Source organism: Galeopterus variegatus, unplaced genomic scaffold, assembly GCF_000696425.1.
Source record: "Galeopterus variegatus unplaced genomic scaffold, G_variegatus-3.0.2 Scaffold26, whole genome shotgun sequence".
Taxonomy (NCBI): domain Eukaryota; kingdom Metazoa; phylum Chordata; class Mammalia; order Dermoptera; family Cynocephalidae; genus Galeopterus; species Galeopterus variegatus.
The window spans coordinates 825,444-839,788 of NW_007726137.1; the positions used below are offsets into that span (position 1 = coordinate 825,444).

At 56.7% G+C, this 14,345-nt stretch overlaps 1 protein-coding gene across 1 annotated transcript in view; it reads left to right on the plus strand.

The window, feature by feature from the left end:
• The first annotated feature begins 7,017 nt into the window (after positions 1-7,017).
• CTBP1 (C-terminal binding protein 1) overlaps positions 7,018-14,345 on the plus strand; it is a 37,638-nt gene continuing 30,310 nt past the window's right edge. Inside the window, exon 1 of the mRNA XM_008569254.1 lies at positions 7,018-7,072. The gene's annotated coding sequence lies outside the window, so the exon portion shown is untranslated. The remainder of the gene's footprint in view (positions 7,073-14,345) is intronic.

The window sequence follows — 14,345 nt, forward strand, 5'->3', positions numbered from 1 at the left end:
CAGAAGATAGTGCTTCAATATTTCAAAGTGATAAAAGAAAAAAACTTTTTTTTTTTCCTTTTTGTCTTTTTTCGTGACCGGCAACGGATCGCAACCCTCAGTGTCGCGCCCATACCGGACTGGGACCAGCAACGGGATCGCAACCCTCGGTGTCGCGCCCGCACCTCGCTCAGCCAGTGAGCGGCCAGTCTGTATGTGGGATCCGAACCCTCGGCGGGAGCGCCGCTGCACTGCCAAGCGGCACACTGTAGCAGTGCGCCACCGGGCCGGCCCCAGAAAAAAACTTTTAATCAAGACCCTATATCCAGCAAAACTGTCCTTTAAAAGTGAAAGACAAATTAAGACATTAAACAATGGCTGAGGGAGTTTGTTACCAGTAGACCTGCCCTGCATGAAATGCTGAAGGCAGTGCTGCAGGGTGAGATGAAAGAGCTCTGTACAGTAACCTGAAGCTGTATGAACATGTGAAGATCTCAGTAAAGGTAAATACACAGGTAATTATAAAAGTTAATTTGTAACAATGGTTTGTAACTCTACTTTTTGTTTTCCACGTGATTTAAGAGACTTATTGCTTTATCAAATTTTACTTTAAAAGCTGTAATAATTGTAGCTCTGATTTGGAACTCTGCATTTTGTTTTCTGCATAAGTTAAGGGACCAATGCATCCAAAAGAATGGCTATTTTATGTTTGGGGGCTCACAATGCATAAAGATGTAAATTTGTGACATCAATGATGGAATGGTGTGGGAACAAAGTGGTAAAGGGGTAGAGCTTTGTGTGTTACTGAAGCTAAACTGGTGTAGTGGATCAAATTATGTCCCCCCAAAACTCACTGAAGCTTGAATTGTGTCCCCAAAGCTTTATGTAGTAGAAACTTGGCCTCCACTGTGACTGTTAAGAGGGTGGAAAATCCTATTATGGTCATTGAAAGGTGGAGGCTTGAAAAGGCGATTAGATTGTAGGACCCTGCAGTAGTGAATGGATTAATAATGGTGGCCAGGGACGTGGTTCTGAGGGCTTTAAAAAGAGAGTGAATGTGGGCCGGCCCGGTGGCGCACTGGAGAGTGCACTGCTTGGGAGCGCGGCGGCGCTCCCACCGAGGGTTCGGATCCCATGTGGAGACTGGTTCCCGCTCACTGGCTGAGCGCGGCGCGGGCGCAACACCGAGGGTTGCGATCCCGTTGCCGGTCAGTAAAAAAAAAAAAAAAAGAGAGTGAATGAGGTTACTGTCACTTGTTCTCTCTGCTCCACCATTTTCTGCAATGTAATGTAATACTCTGCCTTCATCAGATGTGTTCCCTGGACTTTGGACTTCCTAGCCTCAGAAACTGTAAGCAATAAATTTTATTTTCTTATAAATCACCCAGTTTCAAGTATTTTGTTATAAGCAACAGAATCGGGCTAATATAACTGATATACATTCAAACTAGAGTGTTATAAATTTAGGATGTTAATGTAATCCCCAAGGTAGCCACAAAGATAACAGATATGGAATACACACAAAAGGAAATAAGAAAGAAATTTAAACATTTTAATACAAAAAATCAACTAAACACAAAGAAGACAGTAATGAAGGAAATGAGGGACAAAAAGCTGTAAGGAGTATAGAAAAACAGTAGCAAAATGACAGAGGTAAACACTTTCTTATCAGTAGTTCCTCCAAATGTGATGGATTAACTCTCCAATCAAAAGACAGAGATTGCCAGAATAGATAAAAACATGTGTCCCAACTATGTGTTGTGTACAAGTGACTCACTGTAGACCCAAAGACACAAATAGATTGAAAGTAAAAGAATGAAAAAAGGTATTCCATGCAAATAGTAAGCCAAAGAGAGCAAGGTGGCTATAGTAATATTAGACAAAATAGACTTTAAATAAAAAAGTATACAAGAGATAAAGAAGGACATTATATAGCAATAAAAGTTTCCATACAACAAGAAGATATAACCATTATAAACACTTATGCACTTCATAACAGACCATCAAAACACATGAAGCAAAAACTGACAGAACTTAAAGGAGAAACAGGTCTATGATGGTAGCTGGAGACTTCAACACCCCACTCTCAAAGGATACAACAACCAGACAGAAGATAAGTAAGGAAACAGAAGACTTAAGCACAGTAATCAACTGGATCTAACAGACATATACAGAACACTCTACCCAACAACAACAGAATGCACATTCTTCTCGAGTGGGACATTATCCAGGATAGACTTTTAGGCCACAAATTAAGTCTCAAGAGATTTTAAAAGGTAATTATCATATAGACTATCTTCTGTGATCAGAAGTGGATGTTGTTAGAAATCAACACCAGTAGTAAAACTGGAAAATTCACAAGTTTGTGGAAATTAAACAACATGCTCTTAGACAACCAATAAATAAGAAAAGAAATTAGAAGGGAAATGAGAAAATACTTAGGGATGGTACCAGCCAGCTGCCAAAAAAGAAAAGAGACAAAACAAAACAAAAACTTTAGGGATGAATGAAAATGAAAACAAACATACCTTAACCTATGGGATTCAGCAAAAACAGTGCTAAGGGGGAAATTTTTATTTATAAACGCTTACAATAAAAAACAAGAAAGATCTCAAACCAACAACCTAACTAGAAAAATATGAACAAACCAAACCCAGAGCTAGCAGTAGGAAGGAAATACTGAAGATAAGACCTGAGATAAATGAAGCAGACAGAAAAGCAATAGAGAAAATTCATAAAATCAAAAGTTAGTTTTTAGAGATCACCAAAATTAATAGACCTTCAGCTAGATGGATTAAGAAAAAAGGATAGAAGACTCCAATTACTAAAATCAGAAATAAAAGTGAGGACATTATTACTGATTTAAAGAAATGAAAGGCATTATAAGAAAATACTACAAACAATTGTGTGCTGCCAACACACTGGATAATGTAGATGAAATGGGAAAATTACTAAAAACACCAAATCTCCCCTTCCAACTCAGCAAGTCCAAGCCAGAGCTGTGGAGTCCTCCCCTGGCAAACCCATCTCTTTTGCCCCACCTTGGTAAATCACAGCTTGATGCCAGCTGCGGAGGAGGGAGGGATGGGACCCCTCTGTTCCCAGCTTCCCTTCAGCCTGGGGGCAAGTCTCTGGGCCCTGCCAACTGTGGCTGGCCCTTCCCAGCTGCTGCTGGTCTTCTGGACTGCTGTCCACTGTCCACAGCTGTCCACACAGAGCTGACGACAAGAAGGTCTAGTGGGGTCCCTGCCCTGTGTACCCCAACAACCACATCATCCCTCCTGGCAGCAGGGTATAAAGCCCCAGCCCCCAACCCTGCAAGCCCGCCTGTCACTTGGAGCCCTTCAGCTTGGCCTGTTGTCCATGTATCCAAGTCTGGACTTAGAGTTTGCAACTCACTTTTTTGGAATGCTCTTTTCCTGGATCTCTGTAGGGCTGCCCCTTCCCCCACAGGGCTCCACATGTGTCCCCTCCTTCACAACCCCCCACAAGGGGCACAGGGCCTCACTGGCAGGACCCCACCGTCCCCAAACTCTCGTGACTCCGGCAGACTTCCCTCCCTGCTGCACCCCATGCCAGGACCGAGGCCCAGTGACTGCTCAGGCATGCCCGCCCGCATCTCAGTGACTTGAGAGGTTGCAGCGTGCATGCTCTGCTGGGGAGCATGACATCTGTCAGACCCACTTTGACTCCACCAGCAACGGAGCCTCAGGTCCTCCTCTCAATGGCCGCAGGAGCAACTCGGCTTTCTCCAGCAGCCCAGGACAGTCCCTCAAGGACCACTGAGCAAACCTAGTGTCTTACAGCTCAGAGGATTTTTAAGCGTCATTCAATTGTCACACTATGGTTTCATAAATTATGCAATTACCCGAACAACATTTCAAAGTGTTCCAAATAACTAAGACAAAAGAGTATCCACAGAGTAAAGTCCAATATTAACTTTGAGCATTGGGAGAATGCCCGAGTTCCCTCCAAGCAGCAGCGCTGGGCAGGGACATGCCTCTGGTGAGCAGGCCGGGAGGGTCTGGTCTCTTCCCGGGAGGAGACACGTTCCCGTCTTCTCCGGCTTGGGGGTGTCTTCTGCAGCCTTTCGGTTGGCTTAAACGGAAGGCAGAGATGAGCTACCAGCATGTTCCTCGGGAACAAACCTGACTCTTGTTAAAGAGGGAAGAGCTTCCCGGGATGGGGACAGCTTCACCAGGAGGTGACAGCTGCGCTGGGCCGGCAGGATGGACCTGGAGTCAGCGCTCCTCCTTGGGCCCTTCGTTTGCCGGCCAGTTCTCTGACGGTAGTTCAGGGGCTTCAGGGCAGGAACCTGTGGCCTTAGTGCCTGTGGCCGGTCCCGAGACTTGCGGAGCACCTCGCAAGGCAGGCCCGTTGCCCACGGGGCATTGACTCCCACCTCCAGTGCAGGGGTGGGGCAGAGAAACCCCCGCCCCGTGCGAGGAGACAGTGCAGCAGGAAGAAAGCCGGGACGCAAGGGGGACCCCATGCCCGTGGGGAGAGCAGGGGAGGCAGCAGGAAGAGCACGTGCAAAGGCCCTGTGCCCGGCGGGAAGAAGGGCCGTGCGGCTGTGGCGTGGCACGAAGGTGGCAGGAAGGTGGGAGTGGCCCGGGCCCAGGGCTCCCCGACGTCAGAAGCAGCTCGGCTCTCCCCTGCAGTGCGGCCTGCAGGACAGAATCCCACCGATGCTCCAGGGCCGCACCGGGCGGCGGAGCCCGGGTCTGGGTGGGAACAGGAGGCGTCAGGCGCACCCCGGGACTCTGTGCGGGAGATTCGGTGATGGCACAGGACAGCAAGAGCTGAGAGGGTCCCCGGGACCATGCTCAACGAGCACCCCACGGCCTGGGAAATGAGGGCGCCCTGGGTGTGGCACAGATGTCCCCGAGGCCTGGCGTTTTACGGATCTTCCCCTTGTGACTCTAAGAGGTCTGCTAAACGCCCGCTCTCGTCCTGTCCCCCCATTTCCCGTACATGCCAGTTGCTCCAATCCGGGAGGCATTTTCTTCATTGAGTACCAGACATTTGCTTGGCAGATGCCCCCTGCCACCCTTTACAGAATCTGCCCACCGTTCTCATGACTTACAGGTTTTACAAACGCATTGACGGGGTGGGCTTCGGTCTTCTAGTTCGGGCTGTTTCAGTGTTTTGTTTTTCTAACAGAGGGCACTTATTTTGCCCGTCCTCACGGGCGGCGACTAGCCCCGTGCAACAGCCCGGCCTCGCCCACCCGCCCCATCACCTCGCCCGTGGGGCCGGGCCGGCTCCTCCCCACGACCCTCGGGCCCGGGTCCGGCCTGGGCTTCTGCAACCAAGCACAGCCGCTCTCCCGGGGCGGGGGCACCCGGCGTTCCCAGGCCACCAGTCCCGGGACCTTCAGGCCCCAGCGGCCGGTGCCCACGGCCACCCCCCGGGGGTCCGGGCTTGCGGGCTGGCCCCTGCCCGCCGTCCGGGGCGCACACGCGGGTGGGGTGGGCGGCAGGGGGACCTGGAGGTGCCGGGCACACTGCCCGTCGCTCCCATTCGAGCAGGCTGCACGGTCTGGCCCCATTTCCACCTTAATCAGTGAGGGGCTTGGGCTGGGGTCTGCTTGTCACAGGCCACCGTGTTTTGCCGTCAGGCTTTGGAGAAGGATAGGAGCAGGACCCTTGAAGCTGTGCGCTCTGGGCCTAGCAGGAGACGCAGGACTTTTGGGGTGGGGCGCTGAGCCCCAGGACTGGGACCAAGGGAGGCGCAGGACTGGCTGGGGACGCGGCCTGTGCTGCTGACCTCGGGGCATTGGTGGTGATGGCCTGGCTGGGGCCTGCTGTGGGTTTAAGCACCTTATCAGGCCACTGCAGTGTGTTGTGTCCCCCGCCTGTCGGTGGCCATGTTGCAACTCCTCCCAGGAAGGGCAGTTCCGGGGTGCGGCAGGGGAGGGGCCCGGGCGGGGGCCAGGCCTTCTTTTTATCCTCCCAGCCAGGCTGGGTGGGTGAGGGGCCTGCCATCCCTCTGGCCTCAGCTCCCTCCTTTTCCCCAGGCCAGTTGATCCCCACCCTCCCCTGTGTTGCGCCCATCCTGGCTACTAAGCGCCAGCTCCCGGGAGGCTGTGGAGGGGCCACACCTGAGCCAGCAGCGCTGCGGGCTAGAACTTTTCCTGGCAGGGTGCCCAGGCCAGCCTTTTGCTCAGCATCGGCTTAGGCCTCTGCCCGCTGCTGGCTGAGAAGCCAGAGGACGGCCTTTAGGCTGGCACGGTGCGTTGTAGAAGCCCGGAACCTGGCCAGGGGCCAGAGCCTTTCTCCCTATGATGACTGTCCTCGTGATTGGATGGGACAGGATTACTTCGTAGTCAGGGAGAGGGAAGGAGATCGGTTTTCTTCCGGGTGCTCTGAATGGTCAGGAAGGTGAGCTCTTGAGAGGTTGTGGGCCCACCCGCGGCCCCACCGCGTCCTCGGCCCCGTCAGATCCTGGGCCCGTTTGACCTCGTCTCCGTCAGACCCCGGTCTTATAGGACCTCCGCCCCATCAGACCTCGGCCCCGTAGGACCCCCGCCCCGTCAGACCCCGGTCGCATCAGGCCCAGGCCCCATAGGACCTGGACCTCGTCGGACCCCGACCCCATAGGCCCCCGCCCCGTCAGACCCCGGACGTATAGGACCCCGGCCTCATAGGATCCCCGGACGCGTCAGACACCGGCCCCGTCGGACCCAGGACGCGTCAGGCCCAGGCCCTATCGGACCCCGGACGCGTCATATCCCGGTCCCATAGGACCTGGACTTCGTCGGACCCCGACCCCATAGGCCCCCGGCCCGTCAGACCCCACCCCGTCGGATCCCGACCCCATCGGTCCCTGTCCCATCGGAACCCGGACGCACAGGACCCCCGCCCCGTCAGACCCTGGTCCCATAGATCCTCCGCCCCGTTGGATTCCGGCCCCACCGCGTCCCCGAGGCCGCCGCACCGGACCACGGCCCCGGCAGACTCCAGAGTCGTGCGGCCCCCGGACCTGCGCCCCGCCGGCGGAAGAGGGTCGAGCCCTCAGCCGAGGGTTCCGGGCAGTGGCCCGGCCGCCGCCGACTCTGATGCCGTCGCTTTCACACACGTGCACTGTGGCGGTCGGTTGGCGGAGGCAGCCCTCCCCGCTGGCCCCTGCCCGCCGTCCGGGGCGCACACGCGGGTGGGGTGGGCGGCAGGGGGACCTGGAGGTGCCGGGCACACTGCCCGTCGCTCCCATTCGAGCAGGCTGCACGGTCTGGCCCCATTTCCACCTTAATCAGTGAGGGGCTTGGGCTGGGGTCTGCTTGTCACAGGCCACCGTGTTTTGCCGTCAGGCTTTGGAGAAGGATAGGAGCAGGACCCTTGAAGCTGTGCGCTCTGGGCCTAGCAGGAGACGCAGGACTTTTGGGGTGGGGCGCTGAGCCCCAGGACTGGGACCAAGGGAGGCGCAGGACTGGCTGGGGACGCGGCCTGTGCTGCTGACCTCGGGGCATTGGTGGTGATGGCCTGGCTGGGGCCTGCTGTGGGTTTAAGCACCTTATCAGGCCACTGCAGTGTGTTGTGTCCCCCGCCTGTCGGTGGCCATGTTGCAACTCCTCCCAGGAAGGGCAGTTCCGGGGTGCGGCAGGGGAGGGGCCCGGGCGGGGGCCAGGCCTTCTTTTTATCCTCCCAGCCAGGCTGGGTGGGTGAGGGGCCTGCCATCCCTCTGGCCTCAGCTCCCTCCTTTTCCCCAGGCCAGTTGATCCCCACCCTCCCCTGTGTTGCGCCCATCCTGGCTACTAAGCGCCAGCTCCCGGGAGGCTGTGGAGGGGCCACACCTGAGCCAGCAGCGCTGCGGGCTAGAACTTTTCCTGGCAGGGTGCCCAGGCCAGCCTTTTGCTCAGCATCGGCTTAGGCCTCTGCCCGCTGCTGGCTGAGAAGCCAGAGGACGGCCTTTAGGCTGGCACGGTGCGTTGTAGAAGCCCGGAACCTGGCCAGGGGCCAGAGCCTTTCTCCCTATGATGACTGTCCTCGTGATTGGATGGGACAGGATTACTTCGTAGTCAGGGAGAGGGAAGGAGATCGGTTTTCTTCCGGGTGCTCTGAATGGTCAGGAAGGTGAGCTCTTGAGAGGTTGTGGGGGGGGGGGGGCGCGCAGGGGCCATCAGGGAGCTGCGCTGTGGCTGTTTACCTTCCAGCTGCCCTTCTTGTGCTCCTGCTTGTCATTTGTGAACAGACAGGTCAAGCGCGCACGTCTGTCATAAACGAGAGCATGAAGAAAGACGCCCCAGTGGTGCTGGTGTTTGGGGCACCTGAGCAGGTGCAGGCTCCAAGTAGGACAGTGTGCTCCTTGCAGGAGTGAATGCAGCTGGCAGGAAGACCCAAGCCCATCCCCAGGGATGAATCCCAGCCGGGCCCCTGACCAGCCTGTGACCTCTCTCTGTCTGCGTCCACATCTGCAACATGGGGTGACAGCGTGGGTGACGTACAGATCAAATGAAAGAATGTGTGCAAAGTTCAGGGATAGCTCTCGGACAGTGTGGCGGGCATGGCCAAGGACGAGGCAGGGATGCTGCTGGGGCAGGGTGGGGGCAGCAGCCAGGACAGGGCTGGTGACAGGCTAGGGCAGGGTGGGGATTGTGCTATGCTTCGTAACTATGTGTGTGCCCCGTTATTATCTGAGGATGACAGCCGCCGCGTAGGGGTGTCCCTCTCTCTGCCCTGGAACTTTGTTGGGTGTGGTTGTGCCGTGGGGCCCGGTTGTATCCAGCCTGGACAGGGCCTGTGGATTCTTGCTGGGACCTCAGGGACACGCTGTCTCCTGGGGCCTGCTCACTGCCTGGCTCTGGTTGGTTCCCTCAGCTCTGCAGCCATCTTTCTTTCTTCTTTTGGTTTTACCACCCATCTTTGAGCATGTGCTTTGATTCAGTTGTTGTCTACAAGGTTTTCGGAGGGGCATGTGCTTGGGGCTGCCTCTGGTCTCCCAGGGGTGCCTCCCCCACTCTTAGGTTCTTCCTGCCCGCCTGGCCTTTTCTGGGGGCATCTGTCACGTCCCCGACTTGCAGTTTCATCCTGTGGAGCCATAACTAGGGCGGCTCCCGCATTCTTTCGAATTCTGTGAGTTGGGTGTATGGCTGGGGACGTCCATGTCTGGAGCTGCTGGAGTGGGGCTTTTCCCTGCTGGCTGCTTTTCTTCAGTCAGAAGACACAACAGTATGGAAGGGGAGGCTTGGACTGTTCCTGGTGCTCTGTGAAGGTCCTGCTGAGTCAGGCCCTGTCCTGGGAGATTGGAGGCATCGGCTCGTCCTCTGCCTCTGCCTAGGACTCAGAGCCACCACTTTTTGGACATCTGTAGTGTGAAGTTTGATTATCTGGCAAACTGTTGCTTGGTACACAGCCAGTAAGTCTTTGCTGGAGGAGCCTGTGTGGCAGAAGCGACCAACTGTCTACAGAAGGGCCAGGCTCAGAAAGGTCCAGTGACACCGGCAGAGTTCCCAGGTGGGATTCCAGCCGGATCACTGTCTTCCCACCAGCCCAGCAGTTTTTCTGGCTTTTCTCTGCTGTTTGTCACCTTCCCTTTGAACTTCGTATGACCTGTCAGAGCCTCAGCATTGTGGCGTCGGGAAGTGTTCACCATCGCCACCGAGTGTCGGGGAGAGCCCCCTGCGTGTAGGTCCTTGTGCGTGGCCCCTTGGTGTGGAGCGCCTTCGTCAAGGGCATGTGTGCCATGAGGCTTTTCATCCCCTGGCAACTCTTCTAAAAGGAGTTGCAGTTTTCACCCTCTAAGTGGTTATGGAGTATCCCTTTCCAAAATACTTGGGACCAGAACTGTTTCGGATTTTGGATTTTTTTTGGATTTTGGATTACTCGCGTTACACTTACTGTTTGAGCATCCCAAATCTGAAAATCCCAAATGGAAATGCTCCAATGAGCGTTTCCTTTCAGTGTTATGGCAGTGCTCTAAAAGTTGCAGACTCTGGAGTATTTCATATTTTGGGTTTTCAGATTCTGGATGTTCACCCAGTATCTTCTGAGAGGAAACGTTCGTTTTTTTCCTACAGAGCCAGAAACTCTTGGTGGCCAGCTGTCAACCCACACATCTGGCCTGTTTTAAGCACTGCAGAGTCATTCCTTTGGGTGGTCCCCCATATCCACTTGGTCAGCCCCAGATTGGTGCCAGCTCTCCTGGGTGGGTAGGAGAGTAAGGACCTGGGAGGACTGGGACTGGGCCAGGGCCGCAAGCAGCCCTGGGCCTGTGGTGCCTCCAGAGAAAGCCCAGCAGGCTGGTTTGGATGAGGTGGGGGTTTGGTGCTGCAGCTCCAAGGGGAGTCGTGGTGGGGGGACCCCGACTTTCTGCAACCCTGCAGGCCGGTGCCCTCTCCTGCTGCCAGCCTGTGGTGTGGGTGCCGCAGGGGCCATGCTGTCTGGGGGCTGGCTCTTAAGTGTGTGACTTGGTAGGTTCCGTGACTTCTGTGTTCCAAAGTGGGGCCGGGTCTCCCTGCAGCGCTGTGAAGCTTCCCACTTAGGAAGGAGGGGAGGGAGTGACAGCCCTAAATGCTCTGTCATGGGACGAGCCAGCGTTCCTCCAGTGAGGATAAAGTCCTCCATCCAACGCTTTGGAACACGAAGGAGCTCCCATGGGTCCTAGAGCTCAAGGGCTGGCTGTGCGTATGTCCATGCGTGTTCATGCGTGGGAACGTGCGAAATCCACAGACATCCCCAGAAGCAAGTCCATGTCTTTTATCATAGTTTTATTTTGTGCCTTTCCTGACCTGTGACATAAGCCCCAGCAGGCCCCGTGCAGTAGGGCAGAGCCAAGCACCTTCCTGTTCATGCAGCCACAGCCCCCAGAAGTGTTGTGCCTGCCAGCGGTGACTTTGGCAGTGTTTGTCCTGGTAGAGGTTTTACATGGCCCTGTGCTTTCTGCCCAGTGGCTCCAAGGTGCCCTCGTCCCTCCGTCTCCTCCCTCAGGGGCCCTGACCTTCTCTGGGCCTGGCAGTGGTGCCGGTTGCCTGGCCGAGGTCCAGTTCCTGCCAGGAGCAGGTGGCTCCATCCCAGGGCCTAGAAGGGTCTGGGCCCCAGGCAGCGTAGCCAGGCCCTAGTCCTCAGGCCCCCAGGCCTGGGCAACAAGAGGCACGTCTCATAACACCCAGGTGGCTCTGCTCGGAGAACCAGCCGCAGGACAGCATTGTCACTAGAGAAGGCTGCTGGCATGAAGTGAAGGGGAGACGGAAAGGGGTAAGGGCACAGCCGAGGGAGGGGTGCCCTTCCAGTTCTTGGGGGCCCTTCTTGGGTTGTGGCTTTATGGAGGAGGAAGAGCTGAGCTGAGTTTGGTTTCTTTCCCAGGATGAGGGACACAGTTGGAGGGTCTTATTGGACATGGTGTGCTCTGGCTTTTGTTTCTGAAGCCTCTGGCTGCTGGGGGTGCTGCAAGGGGGCTTTGCGAGGAGGGGGCTCATGATTTAGTGTCCTGGCCAGAGGCCGTGGTCTAGTACCAGGAGACTGGGCGTTGGAGGGATGTGGGGTGACAGCAGTGGTGGCTTCTGAGTCTGAGCCGGTGGGGCTGGGGACTGTGACTGAGGCTGGGAACATGCAGGGGCTGTCTTGGGGGCAGGTCTGGACAGTTGAGTTTTATATCATATCAGAGCTTGGAGGGAAATGTGAGCCAGTCTGTGGGTGGAGTTGTGTGGCCTGTGGGTGGAGGTGGCCCCAAGCTTGTCCTGGTGTGTTTTGGGGCCCCCTGGGCTTTCTGCAAGCCTCAGTGACCCCCGCCCCCGTGAAATCCCTGGTCCCTCCCAAGAGTGGCTGTACCCGGCAGGCAGCCGGGGCCATGCACACCCAGGGCTGCGTGGGGCAGGTGTGGCCGATGGGAAGGGGGACCAGGCAGTTGGTCGATGGAGGAAGTGAGGGTGATGGCCCACCAGCAGGAGGCCCTGGGCTGCCCCAGAGAACCTAGGGGCTGCTGTTCCTCATCCTGCATTTTTTTTTTTTATAAAGTTTTAATTTTAGAGCTGTTTTAGATTTACAGAACGAGGATGAAGGTTGTTCCTCATTCCCTGTATCTGCACCCAGCATCCCAATCATTAGTGTCTTGGTTAATGTGGCACACTCGTTGCAGCACGTTGCCCACGGGACATGTGTGGGCGTCCTCAGTGCCCTGTGGTCCTGTGCCGTCCACTGTGGAGCCAGCGCTCATCCGTCTCCTCTGCTTGTAGGATGTTGGCCGCTGCAATCCACACTCCCGCAATTCTGCTGGGCTGGGGTTGGGGGTGGCGGGCAGAGGGATTCCCTCAGCTCGAGGGTCCTGCCTTGTGGTCCTCGGACCAGCACGTGGTGGGGCCTTTCTCTTTTACCATTCGTCGTGGCTGAGTGTGGGTCTCTGGCTCCTCACAGGAGGATCCCTCCAGATGCTGAGGTGGGCACCAGGGCCCCACAGAGCTGGGGTGCAGCTGAGGCTGGGAGGGGGTGTGGGGTGCCCAGGAGCGGCAGGGCGGGAGGGAGACAAGGCTGCCTGTGCAGGAGCTTGGGTTTGTTGTGAATTGATGGGAGGGCTCCAAGGTGGGGCCAAGGGGTCAGGATCGAGCAGTCCTTTCTGTAGCACTCAGGGCCCTGTACTGGGCTGGAGCCCACACCTCAACCACCAGGCCCTGCCTGCTGACCAGCCACGTGTGGGGACATTTCAGATGCAAGAGCATGTCTGTGCCTGTGCCAGTGGGTCCCCGAGCCCTAGACATCCCTGAACAGGGTACTAGGGTGCCAGTACTGGCTCAGGGCTGCCAGGAGGGGCCCCGTACCCAGTGAGAACTGGAGTTGTCCCTGTGGTATATTGTCCCTAGGGCGTCAGGCCGATGTCCCACCTGCCCAGCCCCCATCCAGCCTCTGTGCAGGGCCTGCTTCAAGGATGAGCCTAGGCTGCCTCCCTCTGAACAAGCTGGCTCCAGTTTCTGGGGCAGGAGAGCAGGTGGGGGCACTTGCAGCCATGACCCCGTCCTGGGTCACAGGCCCCGCTTGCAGCTGAGCTGGGCAGGGGGCGGGCAGGGCGGGGCTGCCCCTGCTCTTGGGGCGGGGTGGGCCTTTGCTGCTGCTCTGGGTCAGTGTAGCTCTCGTGTCCTCACTTTGAGTAGGGATCACTTACTGGGGCTTTTGTCTGGCCTACTTCTGGAAACAGATGGAGTTGAGTGGTTTCACCCCACGAGTGCTCCTCCACCCCCAGTCACCCACTGCTGCTGGGACGTGGCACCCTGCTCCAAGGCTATCGTGGCCCTCATGGTCACTGCCATCACTGTTGACAGCTGTCGGTGGCCTGCAGGGCACTGGGCTGGCCGGGGTAAGAGCAGAGAGTGGATCCTGGTGTGTGCAGCACAGCTGAGCTGTGGGGCCTCTTTAAAACCCCAGTGTGGGGGTGAGACCTGCTGGGGCCCTGGGGCCCCCTCACAAAGTCCAGGCCCCCAGTGCAGCCTACAGAGTGTCTGTCACCCACTACCCTCAGGGAGGTAGAGTGGGAGCTCACCCTGTCCCCCCTTAGGCCGCTCACACGCTCGTGAACTGGGGTCCAGGCGTTGGCAGCTTCCCTTTTGAAATAAAAAATTGGTGGTGGTGGGCGTGGAGGAGTACAGGGAGAGGCACTCAACCTGCCCCTGGGGTCTTGCTTCCTCTCACCAGGCTGTGGGGACGCAGCAGGCCCAGGCCTGTGCAGGGCAGGGGCCCATCTGGGCCTCAGGGCACATAGTGGGTGTGCAGTGACGCTGTTGACCGGCGAGGGCCAGCAGGGCCGGGAGGACACCCCCTCACTCTGGCACAACTTGTGCTGAGTTGTACAGTCTCTTAGAGAAAAGGCTGCAGGCAGCCCGAGCACTGGCAGTTCCACTTTCTCTCTCTCCTCCTCCACGCACCTCACTCCACGTGTATCATTCACTAGGAACCCCCATCACACCCCATGGGTGCCTGGGGAGCTGCTTCCTCTGCACTGTCCGTGGCCTGTTTGGGGTAAGTGCTGGGCAAGCTTGAGAGAAGTAGGAAACGTGAGGAGATGGTGGAACTGGTTGGACTTCTGGGGTTGTGGATCTTATAGGGTCTTTCCTGTTTCTGCCAACTCACAACCACAGGGTGGGAGCTGTGAGCTCCTTTGGGCTGGTGGGTGCTGCTGGCCCCACCCCACGTCCCTGGAGACTCCACCTGCAGGCCAGTGCACCCCCTTTCTCGTGGCCAGCTGGAGTTGGGAAGTGCATATTTGCCACAGCTCTAGGGTTTCCCATCAGTCCTGGGTGCCCCTTGGGTAGTGTGATGTGAGCAAGGCCACACCTGCAGGGTGCTCAGCCCCATGCATAGGAGGAGCCGGGGGTGTGGGTGCCCCTGTCAGGCAGCTGAGGCCTGGGGCAGCCTGTGTGCCTGGTGGCCTCTGTGCTGCCCCTG